Source organism: Helicoverpa zea, chromosome 14, assembly GCF_022581195.2.
Source record: "Helicoverpa zea isolate HzStark_Cry1AcR chromosome 14, ilHelZeax1.1, whole genome shotgun sequence".
Classification (NCBI taxonomy): domain Eukaryota; kingdom Metazoa; phylum Arthropoda; class Insecta; order Lepidoptera; family Noctuidae; genus Helicoverpa; species Helicoverpa zea.
In genome coordinates this window covers 2223520-2237593 of record NC_061465.1, presented here as the reverse complement: position 1 = coordinate 2237593, position 14074 = coordinate 2223520, and positions in this window count along the sequence as shown.

Sequence of the window (14074 nt, the reverse complement as noted above, 5' to 3'; positions counted from 1 at the left end):
CTCAACTAAAACTAACCAAAGGAAGTAAACTTCAGACAAGTTTCGATATTGCCAGCCAATCTAAATGCAAACTGCCAGCAGCTATGAAAGACATACTTAGAAGTAGACTATAAAGAATGTGTGAAAATAGCCTAACAACCTACACTCAAAGAGAAAGCAAAAAAAAGATAGGTGGGCTTTCGGACAAACGAAGTAACTAATTATGTGTTTCATACCTATGTATTAGTTACATCCATCCGTAGTAGGTATCCATATTTGACCAGCCTACACAATAAAATCTCCAAATACTGTGAAATTGATATTTCAACCATGCATGTACCGCCCACGGAACAATAACAAAACGATTTCGAGTATAACATAGGAAATGTCAACCATCTCAAGTGATTTCACAACCTTCATACGTAGATTACACTCAATGAGACAACAATCGGTGAAGGAAATATCAAATAAAAAATATCTGATACCACGGCTGAAGGAAAGCTGGCGGAGATGGCATAAGGAAGGTAGGTCACGCGCTCTGTTGTAGGTCACGGTAACGTATGACAGGCGTGATCAAAACGATAACTAGGCGTTCGGGTTCCTTGTGAAATAACGACCAATATGTCAAAATTTGAGATTTTATTTACAAAAATAAATGTGAGCTGGTTGCTAGTAATGTTCCCAGTCCTCCGAACACCCGCATTTTGACGTGTTACTTACTAAGGAGATATTGCGTTATGACATCTCCGCCAGTCATTTCATTCTCTATGGATGCCTCCAAGACTTTTCTGGGGCGCTACAATAAAAGCTATAAATAAACATTCTACACTTTTCTCTGGCTTTTGTTTTTCATCAAAATCTGATTTTGTTGTGTGCTCTTGACTTTAATTCATATAGGACATGACAGGTGGAGGAACCTTTGCTAGCTCATCTATTATTATTAGACTTTTTCAGTTATTTATAGACAACTGTCGTGCCGAAATAGGAACTGAACAAAATAAACAATTCATGAATCATTTAGAAGTTTGTGCTGTCTAATAAAAAAGCTGTAATAAATATTTTTAAACATCAGGAAATAAACTAACGTAGAGGTAGACAAGTGTAGAACTCCTGAATTTGAAATATTATTAGATTATTACCAACCAGTGCATAATTATTTAAAAAGCAGAACTAAGAGCAAAACTGTTAAGACGATTCACTATTATATATGTATGTACATAGTTAATAACTCATGAATCTACACAGGTGTATCAAAACGCCTAATCTTCTTCACTCTGATATGAATATGTATTGACGATAAGTTGATTTCAATTATCAGGATGAAAATGTCTCTTTGTCTTTAATTAATAGCGATGACAAGAACTATGTCCAGTCATGAGATAACAATTGTGTATTAATATGTATTAATTTTGCCAACTTCATTTTAAAATAGTCGTGGTGGCCTAGTGGGCAAAGAACCAACCTCTCGAGTATGAAGGCGCGGGTTCGATTCCAGGTCAGGCAAGTACCAATGCAACTTTTCTAAGTTTGAATGTACTTTCTAAGTATATCTTAGACACCAATGACTATGTTTCGGATGGCACGTTAAACTGTAGATCCCGGCTGTCATTGAACATCCATGGCAGTCGTTACGGGTAGTCAGAAGCCAGTAAGTCTGACACCAGTCTAACCAATGGGTATTGGGTTACTGGGTTGAGGAGGTCAGACAGGGCAGTCGCTCCTTGTAAAACACTGGTACTCAGCTACATCCGGTTAGACTGGTAGCCGACCCCAACATAGTTTGGGAAAAGGCTTGGAGGAAGAACTTCATTTTAAAATAAACCAGCCAGCACCCGTTACCGAGTCTTCTTGTCCAAGATTTGACCCATAATACTTTAATAAAATGTATTTTATTCCGTTTCAAACAAGAAATTCTTATCTCTACTTGAAAATCCTGACAGTTCTTATCTTCTTTGCAGTTATCTTGTAGACTTTAAAATAGAAGATACTATAGTTTTTCTTTCTAGAAACAACCTCATATCTAATTAGGAATGGAAAAAAGTAGGTGGCTAGGCGCCAGAACACTTATTGTTCGTTGCAATGCTAATTCTTGGCCCAAGCCTGAGTACTCTTAGTTGGAGAACATAATGCCTAAGGTTTTTAACCCCTGTACTGGGATTCTATAAAACTCGATCAACAACTCGCATTTCACTTCGATTCGTAATGTCATTTCATACTTTAGGGGAGGCAGGGGAGGGATGGGCACTTTTTCACAATTTATTGCATAAAAAATCAGATTTTACAGATCATTATCAACTTTTATTGCCATTTCTTATATTCGGCTAGATATAATGAAAGAGCTTTCCTAAAAATTACAATCAGTTTCAACATTACGAGATATTTAAACGGTTTTATTTAGCTCACCCCGTTTGTTTTATTATTTATTCTTGGATCAAATTTAGTAATTCAAATTTCACCCTCTTCCTGTCAACCGATTGGTCTGAAATTTTGTATACACCTTTAATTAAATCCAATATGGCCGCCGGCACAAAATGGCACAGCCCCCTCAATATGGGTATCAAATGAAAGGGCTACACAAGTAGAATACTGTCAGCAACCACAGCGGGGCGCAACAGGGCCAAGGCCTGCCTGCACGTCGATTCTATAAAATTCGAACAACAACTCGCATTTCACTTCGCTATTCACTCTCACTTCGCATTCGATTCAGAACGACCTTGATTTTGCATTCTGTAAACATCACCTAATCACTTGCGAAGTGAAGTGAGCTCGACATCGACCAATGCTGTGCTAGTGACTTCCCCACTCGACAAAATGTCAACCGAGATTAATCAGTTTTTAATTTTATCAGTTTTGACACAGAATTTTAGCTAAATATGATGTTTTAGTTATAATTTGTTATTGTAAGGAATTTGAGGCAGCTTTTAAGTATAAAATAAACAGAAATCTCTAAATTCGTGCTGTGAATATAATCTATGCTTACCCTACGAAAAAAAATACTGACAGCGCCAATACCATTATTAATCTGTGGACAATATTTTCTTCTCTTCTGTCATAGAGGAAAGTAATATATCGGGTATCTTCTGTCTTCATATTATGTTTAAGCTTGTTTGTTTTCGCCGGTTTTCGCCGTAATTGTGATAAAATCATGAAGTAATTTTATATTTCTTGTTATAAAGTTAAAAATAATATTAATTAAAGAAGTGTTTATTTTATTAATCCAACAATAATTTCAGTCCAAATGACAGGTCGTCTCACCCTTCGTCGGCTCAGGTTGAAACTCTGGTTGAGTTTATGGAGCAAAACCCTGGCCTGGCGAAGGGTTTCGTGAGAACGCAAAATGCCAGAGAGCGAAGTCGAAGCCAGTGGGAGGAATTAGCCGTGCGCTTAAACAGTATAGGTGGCACCATCAAAACCCACAAACAGTGGACCAAGGTTAGCAGTATTTTTTTTTGCAGCAGTATGTTAGAACCACTTCACATTCCTTAAAGCAAACCACTTATGCGATAGCCGATAGTCTTGGTTTCAAGTGTGTTCCTTGAATTCATAAATATTTTATTTTGATTTTATGTAATCTTTTTCAATTTTTGACCAAGAATATTGTGGAAATGGAGACAACTAATTTTCTTTTTAATTTTAAATAAATGTTTGATTGTAGTATTGGACTGACAAAAAAAGCGCCATTAAAAAAAAAGTTGCAGCACGCTCTGCTGCTAGGCGTAGGACTGGTGGTGGGGTGGAGGACGAAATGATGCTAACTGAGGTTGAGGAAAGGATTGTTGCTTTGTGTGGTGGTGAAAGCTTTTCCACAGGAGATGCACATTTAGGCATTCAGCCGTTTCCGGTAAGAAATTCAGAAATGCAATTGGTAAGTAATACTAGAAACACTCTGCAAGGTTTGCTGTCGTTTTAGGCTTAGGCTTTATCAGGGGCAGTAAATCAGACTCCAGTTGGTCAATTAGCTCCTTTGACAATCTATATATGCTCACATAGTCATCATCGCGAGTTAATAAAGGTAAACTACGAATTCTAGCAGATTGTTGACGCTTTTCTAAATTATCTAAAGCATGAGCTTCTTCTAATAAAGATTTAAGCAAAAACATTCTAGCCATCGTTAAATGTAGGCACTTAATCACTTTAAAACACTTAGAACTTTATTTAAACACTATTTTAAATATAATAGTCTCTAGATCAAGTTGGCAACGGTACCTGAAACAAGATTCTATAAAGGATTTTTCGCGCAGATTTATAACCTCACAAATTTTCACTGACGAAGAAAAGCCTCCCTACCATAGAGAGCATTGGACACTTTTGACTTAGTTTATGAAAAAAAAATCGGTAAAAAAACTTTTAAGTTAAACGGTTTTATCTTATGTGCACTGAAAACTAGAAAATAAAAAATAGTTACTTACCTGTCAACCTACGTAGGTGGTCCCGGTCATATTAGACTAAAATAAAAACGTGGGGCCCATTAACTATTGCTGTAGTACTCTCTTCTAAAGGTATAATAGGTGTGGATTGCATCGACTTACTATAATTGTAACTGGAGATTTTGACAATCAATAATTAATAATAGAAAATACACATACCTTTCATTAGTTTTCTCTTTATAACGATCCGAAACCGCAACAAAATATTTAAGTACTTTTACGAGTGTTTGTTCTTGACAACTCACAGAAATGACAGATAGTCTATGGATGAACACCGTTACCAGTCGGTAACGTAAACTACCCAATTAAAAAAAAACAAAACTATGATCAGAAATCAGAATAAAAGGACCCCCCTTTTATTCTGATTTGATCATGTCTCCCAACTGCCCATCTCTCCCCTACCTCCCCTATAGATAGACAGATTTTGACAAATCTGTCAAAATCTCGACTTTGATTTAGTTCAACTTGTCAACACGCTCGATAGTGAAGCGCTAGTGTAGTTTGACAATGTCAATCACGAAACTTTAAGGTAGAATTCCGTGGGTCGCGATTGTCGCAGCCGCGCGCGACAAAAGTCAACCTATGAAAATGTATGGCACCGCTGCCGAGGGCTGCGACAGTCGCGCGCGGACGACGAATTTCGTGAGCCGCTCGCGGCCGTACGCTTCTCAACATGGTCTAGCGCTTAATAACATCTATAGAATTTTAGTAAAACCAGAATTAAATTTTTGACAATGCCGCGAGCAGCTTACGAAATTCGTCGGCCGCGCGCGACTGTCACGGGCCTCGACAACGGTGCCATACATTTTCAAAGGTTGACTATTGTCGCGTCCACGGAATTCTACCTTTAGATCGAAGTCGAAGTGAGAGTGATGTCGAAGTGAGTTGTGATATTTTATAGAATCGACATGCTGACGACAAAATGGCGTTTGGCTCTTTGTTTGTGCTGTTTAAGTTTCTGAATGGTTAGACTTGTTTTGAAGCTAGTTTGTTGCCTTTTGGTTGTTGGGTTTAATAATTCATTATGTTTTATTCTGAGACGTTAAGGCTGTGTTCAAACCAAACTGACTGTCAGCCGCCAAATGTGAGCGAACGTTACGCAATTTACTGTATTTCCATACATACTCACTTTTCGTTCACATCTAACCGGCACAATAGGTTATGGCACATTCGGCGGCTCACAGCCGCGCGCGGCATTGTCTTGAAATTAGTCGATTTTGTTCATCCGTTCCCTCTAGTAGAAGTGCTAATTGATATCCTTGAAGAAGAGGAGGATGACGTGCTGCTGTGGTTGTATAATGAAAATGGATTACCAATCGACACTATCTTTAAAAAGTAGACATGAAGAAGGATACTACCAAATACTGATTTAAAAGCATTTGTATTGTAATGAAAACAAAAGCAAGTTTTGCCGACTAAATAAAAAACAATTCAATTCTGGTTTTACTAAGATTCTATAGATGTTATTAAGCGCTAGACCATCTTGAGATGCGTACGGCCGCGAGCGGCTCACGAAATTCGTCGGCCGCGCGCGACTGTCGCGGGCCTCGGCAGCGGTGCCATACATTTTCATAGGTTGACTATCGTCGCGCGCGGCCGACGACTGTCGTAGGCCGCGGGCGGCTACGACAGCCGCGATCCACGGAATTCTACCTTAAGGCATTTTTTTTAAATAATGTTTTAAAGAATGATGATAATAGAAATTGCGACGCAGAAATATATTTCAGTATGAAATAACAAACCGTTTGATGTTTCATTCTCACCCTGAGCTTATACCAATGGATGTGTATTGTGGCCTGTCTGTGATATTCTTTTGTTATTTTTTTACACTATGGACCTTCTGGCTAATGGCCAGAGGTGATTATAAACTTTGTGTCCTTTTGTCCTGTCCTAGATGTCGTAACTTTGTGTTAGTGACCGCAGAGTAGATGAGAAACCTAATAATGGTGTACTGTCAACCATTACTGAGATAATATTTGAATATGAAGACAAAAATGTTAAGGAGTGATCGACATGGATAGTTGATCAGCGTTGTAAGAATTAATAATGGGAGTTTTTTTTTATTGAGACCGAGTGTTATCATGGTCAAAAGCTGCAAAAAAAAGAATTTTAACAATGCACATGGTTTGATATCTATTGAAATTATTACTCTGTTTAAAACAATGTCTAACAAACCTGATTCAAACCTCCAAATGATGTACAATCACGTAAAATATTGGAGCAACTTCATCATTTTTAAGGCATTTTTATTTACAAAAAATTCAGCCAAAAACATAAATTATCCGAAAAAAATAAATCTTTCAGCAATCTATTGTAATAAATATAACCTACAAATCACAATAGAAGCCAAAATTTTCACAGGCTTAGAAAAACTTCGATTCAACAAAAATACATCTTCTTAAAAAACGATTTAATGGCAATTCGATTTTCATTACAGAAATTCGTCTTCTGCCTAATGATCCATACCGTACAAATTTATATGTTCAAAAGTTTAAAGGTGACCTTGCGATAAGGGTCATAGGAAAATAATAGTGGTTGTTACGGACCAAAAGTTTATAGGAACAAAAACTGTAATACGTTAGACTCAAGGTCGATTTTCGGGTGTTTGAATCATAAAGTTTTTCGGTGCTAAAAGAAGTATGATAAATAAATCATTATTTACATTTTATCTGTCACGTGTCGGTTTACAATATTTTACTTTCTGCTTTTAACAAGAATTGGGAAATCAGATGCAAGTAAAGTCAAGCAAGGAATATCATGATCTTCGCATAAAGCGTACAACAATAATGGCATGGATGACAGCCATCTTCCGAGCCTTTTTCCAAGAGTAATGTTGATATACATTAAAAAGGATATATAAAAAAGAAATTGAGTGAGTTATTTCAAAATAATAAATAACTCAGTAATCTTATCTACTTACTCAAATACAGACCACCATATTTCATTCTGTCATCACTCAATACCTTTTACTATGCCTACTAATTGATCAAACAACTAACTGAAACACGAAGGTATTAAAGCAATGAAACAAACTAATTGATATTAATAGTTGCCGTAAATATCATTACCTTGACAACCTTACATAATAATATTGAGTTTATGATAACATACTTGAGACTTTAATTCTCAAAAGGATTGAAGGTTGTATGGAGGCTCGTGATTTTAATTGGAAATTATTGCCGAGGTTACAATGAAAACATGTTACCCTATACCTATGTAGGTAAGTTAAATTACCTATAGGTACCTGTTGAATGATGTGGATAAAATTTCGCTTTTCTTTAAAATGCGTAAAAAGTATTTTATGCGATTGTATGACCGTTGGTAGTTAATAGGAATCCTTGATCCTACTTATATTATAAATGTGAAAGTTTGTGAGAATGTATGGATGTATGTTTGTTATTCAATCACGCAAAAACGGCTGGACCGATTTGATTGAAGGTAGGTAGATAGGTGATACCCTGGATTAACATATAGGCTACTTTTTATCAACATACCGTGCGGGCGAAGCCGCTGGCGGAAGCTAGTATAAAATAAAGTACAAAAAAATTTATTTGAAAAAAAAAAGTAGATAAACGGATCTTTTCTCTGTTTTACAATCTCTTTTTATTCGCTCAAAATTCTCGATATTATATTACTCGTGATGAAATGCAACCTTGTTAGTACGTTGCATTTAATATCAGAATTGCTCGAAACTCTGCTTTCGCACGAAAAGTTTACATTGCTATTTTTTGCTTCCCCATCCTTTGAGAGCAATTTTAAAATATGCTTTTGATGAAGGTATACAAAAAGTTCGTTCTCGTATGGAACGAAACGGAATTTAAAGTCGTACGGGGAAGCGGCGAATATTTAGTCACCATGCATTTGAGAGCAAGATTTGTTGGAGCCAGGATTCATATCTTTTGTGCATGACAGAATAGCTAGCCTACTGAAATGAGTTTTTTATTTACTTTAGCGAAATAGTTCTCTCTGTGGAGTTGTATTATGATGAGGGAATGTTTTGGTGGCGTGCACTTGGAGAGGCCTATGTCCAGCAGTGGACTGCTATAGGCTGATGATGTGTGATGTGTGTGATGTTTTGGTGAATAAGGGACACTGGCAACTCAGTTGTATCAAAAATGTAAAAGATTAATTTCAAAACGTGGTATACATAAGTACTTAAGTTAAATAGGTACCTTTCTAAATTCATGTATAACATTGACGTAGCAACAACAAAGCCCAATAAATTAATACTGTAAAATATATTCTAATCTTGAGTTTAAATTAAAATTTACAGAGACTTTGTGTACAGAATTCGATTACACAAAATTAACGGCGGAATTGTTTGCAAACCACTTTGACAGCAATTAGTGCTAAAATGAATTTGCTGTAAATAAATAATAAAATATTGAGTTCAGATACTTCAAAGTTTGAAGGAGATAAAATTATTATTGTTCGCTATCAAAGACCGGGGAAAATGAAATCATGGTTAAGTTATTTAAGTTTTCTTTATGGATAAAAATGTTTAGACTTTGCCACATCAAAGATTTCTAAATAGGCTTTTGTTTCTGATAATAGAGTGTTGTCATTTGAGTAACACTGATAAGTTCTATGTATTTATTAATGTAGCCATTGCTATATTGCTATTATTATTCCATTGCTATATTCACTATTAGACATCATTCGTCATCATCCTTCCTTATCTCGATTCTTATTAAATACTTACTTGAAATCTTACTCAGTTAAGACTATTAAAATTCTTAAAATGCTACTTCTACTAGATATCATGGAAATAGAAGCCCTTTTATTGTACATCAATAATTCGGAAAAATTACGTAATATTTGCCAAACAAAAAACGCCACAATTCAATAATAAACATCGTCTGGTCTCAACCACATAAAAACGAATGACGGCGATGCCTCATAAAAATACCTACACACATATACTTAGTACATACATACCATACATGTATGTATGTGGTGAACCCTGTCGTAAACTAAGGAGTTCAAGGTTACGACCAGAATATGGAAATACATGATCATATAAAACGAGGAAATATGCCTCCGGTGGTCTGATACTGATCTGGGTGTTAAACTGGTATAAAGTGCTGCTGTGTATTGAAATAAATAATAAATAAAATATTGGAGAAATTAGTTTATTGGTTTTGTCTTTGACTGAAGTTGACATGGTAGTAACACTCACACTTTTATCGATACGAATTATAATAGGTGTAACTAATGATTGTAAACAATGAATGAATGATGATGATGGCAAACGTAGTGTAGGACGTCCTCAGGCACGGTGGAGTGATGACTTGCGCAAGGCGGCTGGCAGGAGCTGGATGCGAGAAGCCGAAAATCGATCTTAGTGGCGTGCACTTGGAGAGGCCTATGTCCAGCAGTGGACTGATATAGGCTGATGATGATGATGATGATGATGAACTAATGATTGTTACTTTTTAGCTAGCAGTTTTGATGTTCGAAAGTATCAAATACTCTGTTTCATATAACATAAAAAGTATGAAATTATGTATGAACATTTTACGAAACCATAAAGTTTAAGAACAATAAATACCTATAATTCAAATTCAATTCTTCAGGGACTAATACCACACGAAAACGTAGTGTTTAAATAATTTTCTCTCCAACTCCTAAGAGGTAAAGGGTCGTAAAAACCAATAAAAAGGTTTGATGGAATGTAATAAAATTGGTTTTAGTGCAGCATCTGTATATCGCACATACGACTCTCCTAGGTATTGCCAATGCATTCCCAGAAAAATAAACTTGGTAAAATATTTTACATTCCAACGAGACGATGTCTGAAAAGAGCAATGAAATGTTAATGTGCACTTAAAGAGTGTTCAAGATATTTACTTTTTTAAAAACTTGGCTACATTTCATTAAACATTATCTAGCATTTAAAAATGTTTAAGGGTACGTTCTAAGTGAGTGATCTAGATGCGAACGCGAAGCGGCGCGGTGCAATGCAAAAACAAAAAACCGTCGATTACGTTTGAAGTGCCCAACATGACGTTACGCGAGACGGCACTGCATAGCATAGATCCGTCAATTCGCTTCGAGTTCGCTATTCGACCACACAGAATGCACCCTAATACTCCTGAGAGTAAAATAGATGCAAGAATAATAATAAGAAGTGTTTTTTAGATATTAGATAGTAGAAAATAATTATAGTCTAAAACTAGCTCTAATATTAAACAAAGCTCATAGTTAATGTATGGCCTATAAATACTAAATTCTGGTATCAACTATTAACAGAGACCTTAATTAATAATCTGTTGGGTTTGGGCAGTCAGTCCGTTAATTGATCGTGATATATTATACTGAAATCACAGTACCCACATACCAAATATTTATATGAGTAGGTACCTAGGTTATTTTGGATATAGAAAATAATAATCCAAAGATCGTTTACCCCAAATTATGAAAACATTGAGGTAATATAAATCGATATTATATTTTCTAATGTGGGTTATTTGAACTCGCTTAAACCTTCCCGAAACTCGATTTAATCCTTTTACAAAAAGTTTTTAATCGATTCCTGAAACGGTTCAAGGGTAAAATATATTCAGTTTTTGTAAGAATTATACGCTTATTGGAAAGGAAAATGGGTATAGAGTGAGGGATTACTGTAATTGTTTAGAAGTAACTAGTTGAGGGTTAGTTTAAATGAATTTTGATTATTTTGTGGCTTTCTAGTTCATGAATACATTAACTTATATAAATTTTCACGAATAACCTACCTACATATAAGATTTAGCAGCATAAAATACTCCTTTATTACTTATTTATTTTAAGACTAAACCTTATAACTATCGAATACATTATTGACATTATGTATTACTTAGCTCAAGGAATCTCACTAACTTAATGAGATATATTTTTTTCTAATCCAACAGAAAAAACAAAAGCCTAGCAGTAATAATTCATTTGTTTAGCCGATCTTATACTCGCGTTTTGCGAACACCACCTACGCATAGGTTCATGACCTTTTCGAAGGACATCAGCAATAAGGTAAGCGTTTATCCCCATAGGGCCTCTCCTCAGGGCCTTATATTCTCTTTAATTGATGTACGAACCCACTTCTCTTAACAGCAAGAAGGAAAATGAATACAAAAACATGGAAGTAACTATACACACAATCTGGTGAAACAAATAAAAGCGACAATAAGGATGTTTACAAAAAAAAAAAAAAAAAACCGGCCAAGTGCGAGTCGGACTCGTGCACGAAGGGTTCCGTAAATTACAGTTAAATCAACCTATCTCAAAAACTATAAGAGATACTTTGATCAAACCAAAAATCGTTGAAAGAGTTAATTAGCATGCATCACCTCTATTTTTTTTAGAATGTTATACCCCGTAGTTATAAAAATAGAGGGGGGGGGACATACTTTTTACGACTTTGAGAGCTGATATCTCAAAAACCGTTCACTTTAAGAAAAATGTTTTTTAGAAAACTTTATATCATTTTAAAAGACCTTTCTATTGATACCCCACACGGGTATGTACATCGAAAAAAAAAATTTCATCCCTCAGTTACATGTATGGGGGGCCCCACCCCCAATTCTTTTTTTTACTATTTAGTGTCATATTTTTGTAGCGGTTCATACAACACATATTCCCATCAAATTTCATCACTGTAGTACTTATAGTTTCCGAGTAAATCGGCTGTGACAGACGGACAGACGGACAGACGGACAGACGGACATGACGAAACTATAAGGGTTCCGTTTTTGCCATTTTGGCTACGGAACCCTAAAAACGGTTAAGCCAGCACATTTCGAACATTCGCGTTATTTTTTTATTAAGGTATATTATGTATCTTAGTTTAAGGTATATAAGTATTGCGGGATTGTTCGAAAGAGTTACCGCGGACCTGGAACATAAAAGGCCTACGACGGAACACGACGGTTTTTAGTCAGTAAGAGTCTGACACTCCCTCACCGCTGCTAACCCACAGCGGGAGGGGTCATTTGATGAAAAAAAAGGTATCTATGGTCCTAGTTGCCTGATCAGAAAGGTTTAAACAAACAATAAAAAAATATATTAATCTACTCCAAACCTACTAAACTCCAGTACTGACATGTTACGAACTCGTAAAGAAAATTATATTAGCCATAGTTTTCCACAAGTACACTGCGTAAACCGTTGTAATAGGCATATAAAAATAAGCAACATCCACGCATGTTTAGCATGCACGTTTAATGGCGCTGTAAATTTTATTTTTACCCAACTTGCTACGCAGAATAGAGGTTAATGGTTCGGGGGTGTATCGGTATATTTATTACACGTGTGCTACCTTTAAATAAGATTATTGTGGGCTGGTTTATTTGTTCCGAAAACAAATTATGGCTACAGAAAAAGTCCTAATTCTGAAATTAGCCTAATATGTCAATCAAGTTTAAATATCGAACATTAGTACACTTTCAGCCAGTTCTTTCGCTTTCAATATTTAATTTAGACGCCTACGTTTATAACTTACTTTTGCCTACATAATTTCTCAAGCAGTTAGCATATAAAACGTAGTATAGTACTTAGAAATAACGTGGGTCGGCATTAGTGACAGAATTTCTGGAATTTGTCCAAGAGTATCACCCATTAGGCACACTCAGATTTACAAACTTTAAAGCCATATATTTTTAAATAGACATAGTATTTCTCTGTCAAATAATGAAGCTTTTTAGTACTGAAAGAACACTCTAATTCTTCAATCAGTTACTTATGGATGTCTCATTTCACCCAATACGAGGGTTGAAACTTACAAATCATTTTCAAGATCCCTTGTGTTACAGATTGACTTCAAACGTAACTAAATACGACAGCAGTATGTGTGGAACTAAACCTAATGCCATCAAATCTATCTGCAGTGAACCGAACCGAACAAATGGCGTGTCATCGCTTTCGTTTTAAGGCCAGCAGTGTCACATGCAGTGATTTTTATTATGAATTCAGTAGGCCGGAGTAAATTCAATTTTGTTCGGGTTCTAAAATTGGTATTTGTTTTTATTTTGGGCCCAATTTATTGTGTCAGGGGTGGAAGTAACATGACAAATTAACGATGGTAATGAGTGATGTAAATATTTGACCAATCAAACTCCTATACCCATCAAACCACTTCGTAAACAAGTGACAAAGATCTAAAAACCCTCCCAAAAAAGGTAGACAACAAAAGACATTTAACGGCACCGCGAAAATTTATTTAACTTGTCCCAAAATCCGTGACCATTACGACCTTATTTCCCATTGAAGGTACCAATAACTGGCGGTAAAAGTCAATATTTGACGCTTTGGGACCCAATCCGGCGTAACAGTACTGTAGCATCGCGCATAAAGCCATCATTTCGTACTTAACCCTTGTTTGCGACTGTCCGTTTTTGCAGTTTTAATAAAACGAGCCGTTCTAGAGACAGGGGGATGACAGAGGCGGCCCCGGGGGATTTTGCTTCGGACGTAACGGCAATTTAATTTAGTTGCCACATGATGGATATTGATAGCGCCGATCCACTTTTTCATGGTCTGTGGAAACGTCAAATCGAACGCTTCCTGACTTTTTATAAGGTTATATTGGGTGTTGTGATGTGAGATATGGATTGGGGTTTATAACCTTCTGTAATGGAGACGCGGTTTATGAACATTATATACGAGTTACGAGATCGTTTTTACTTCGTTTTAAG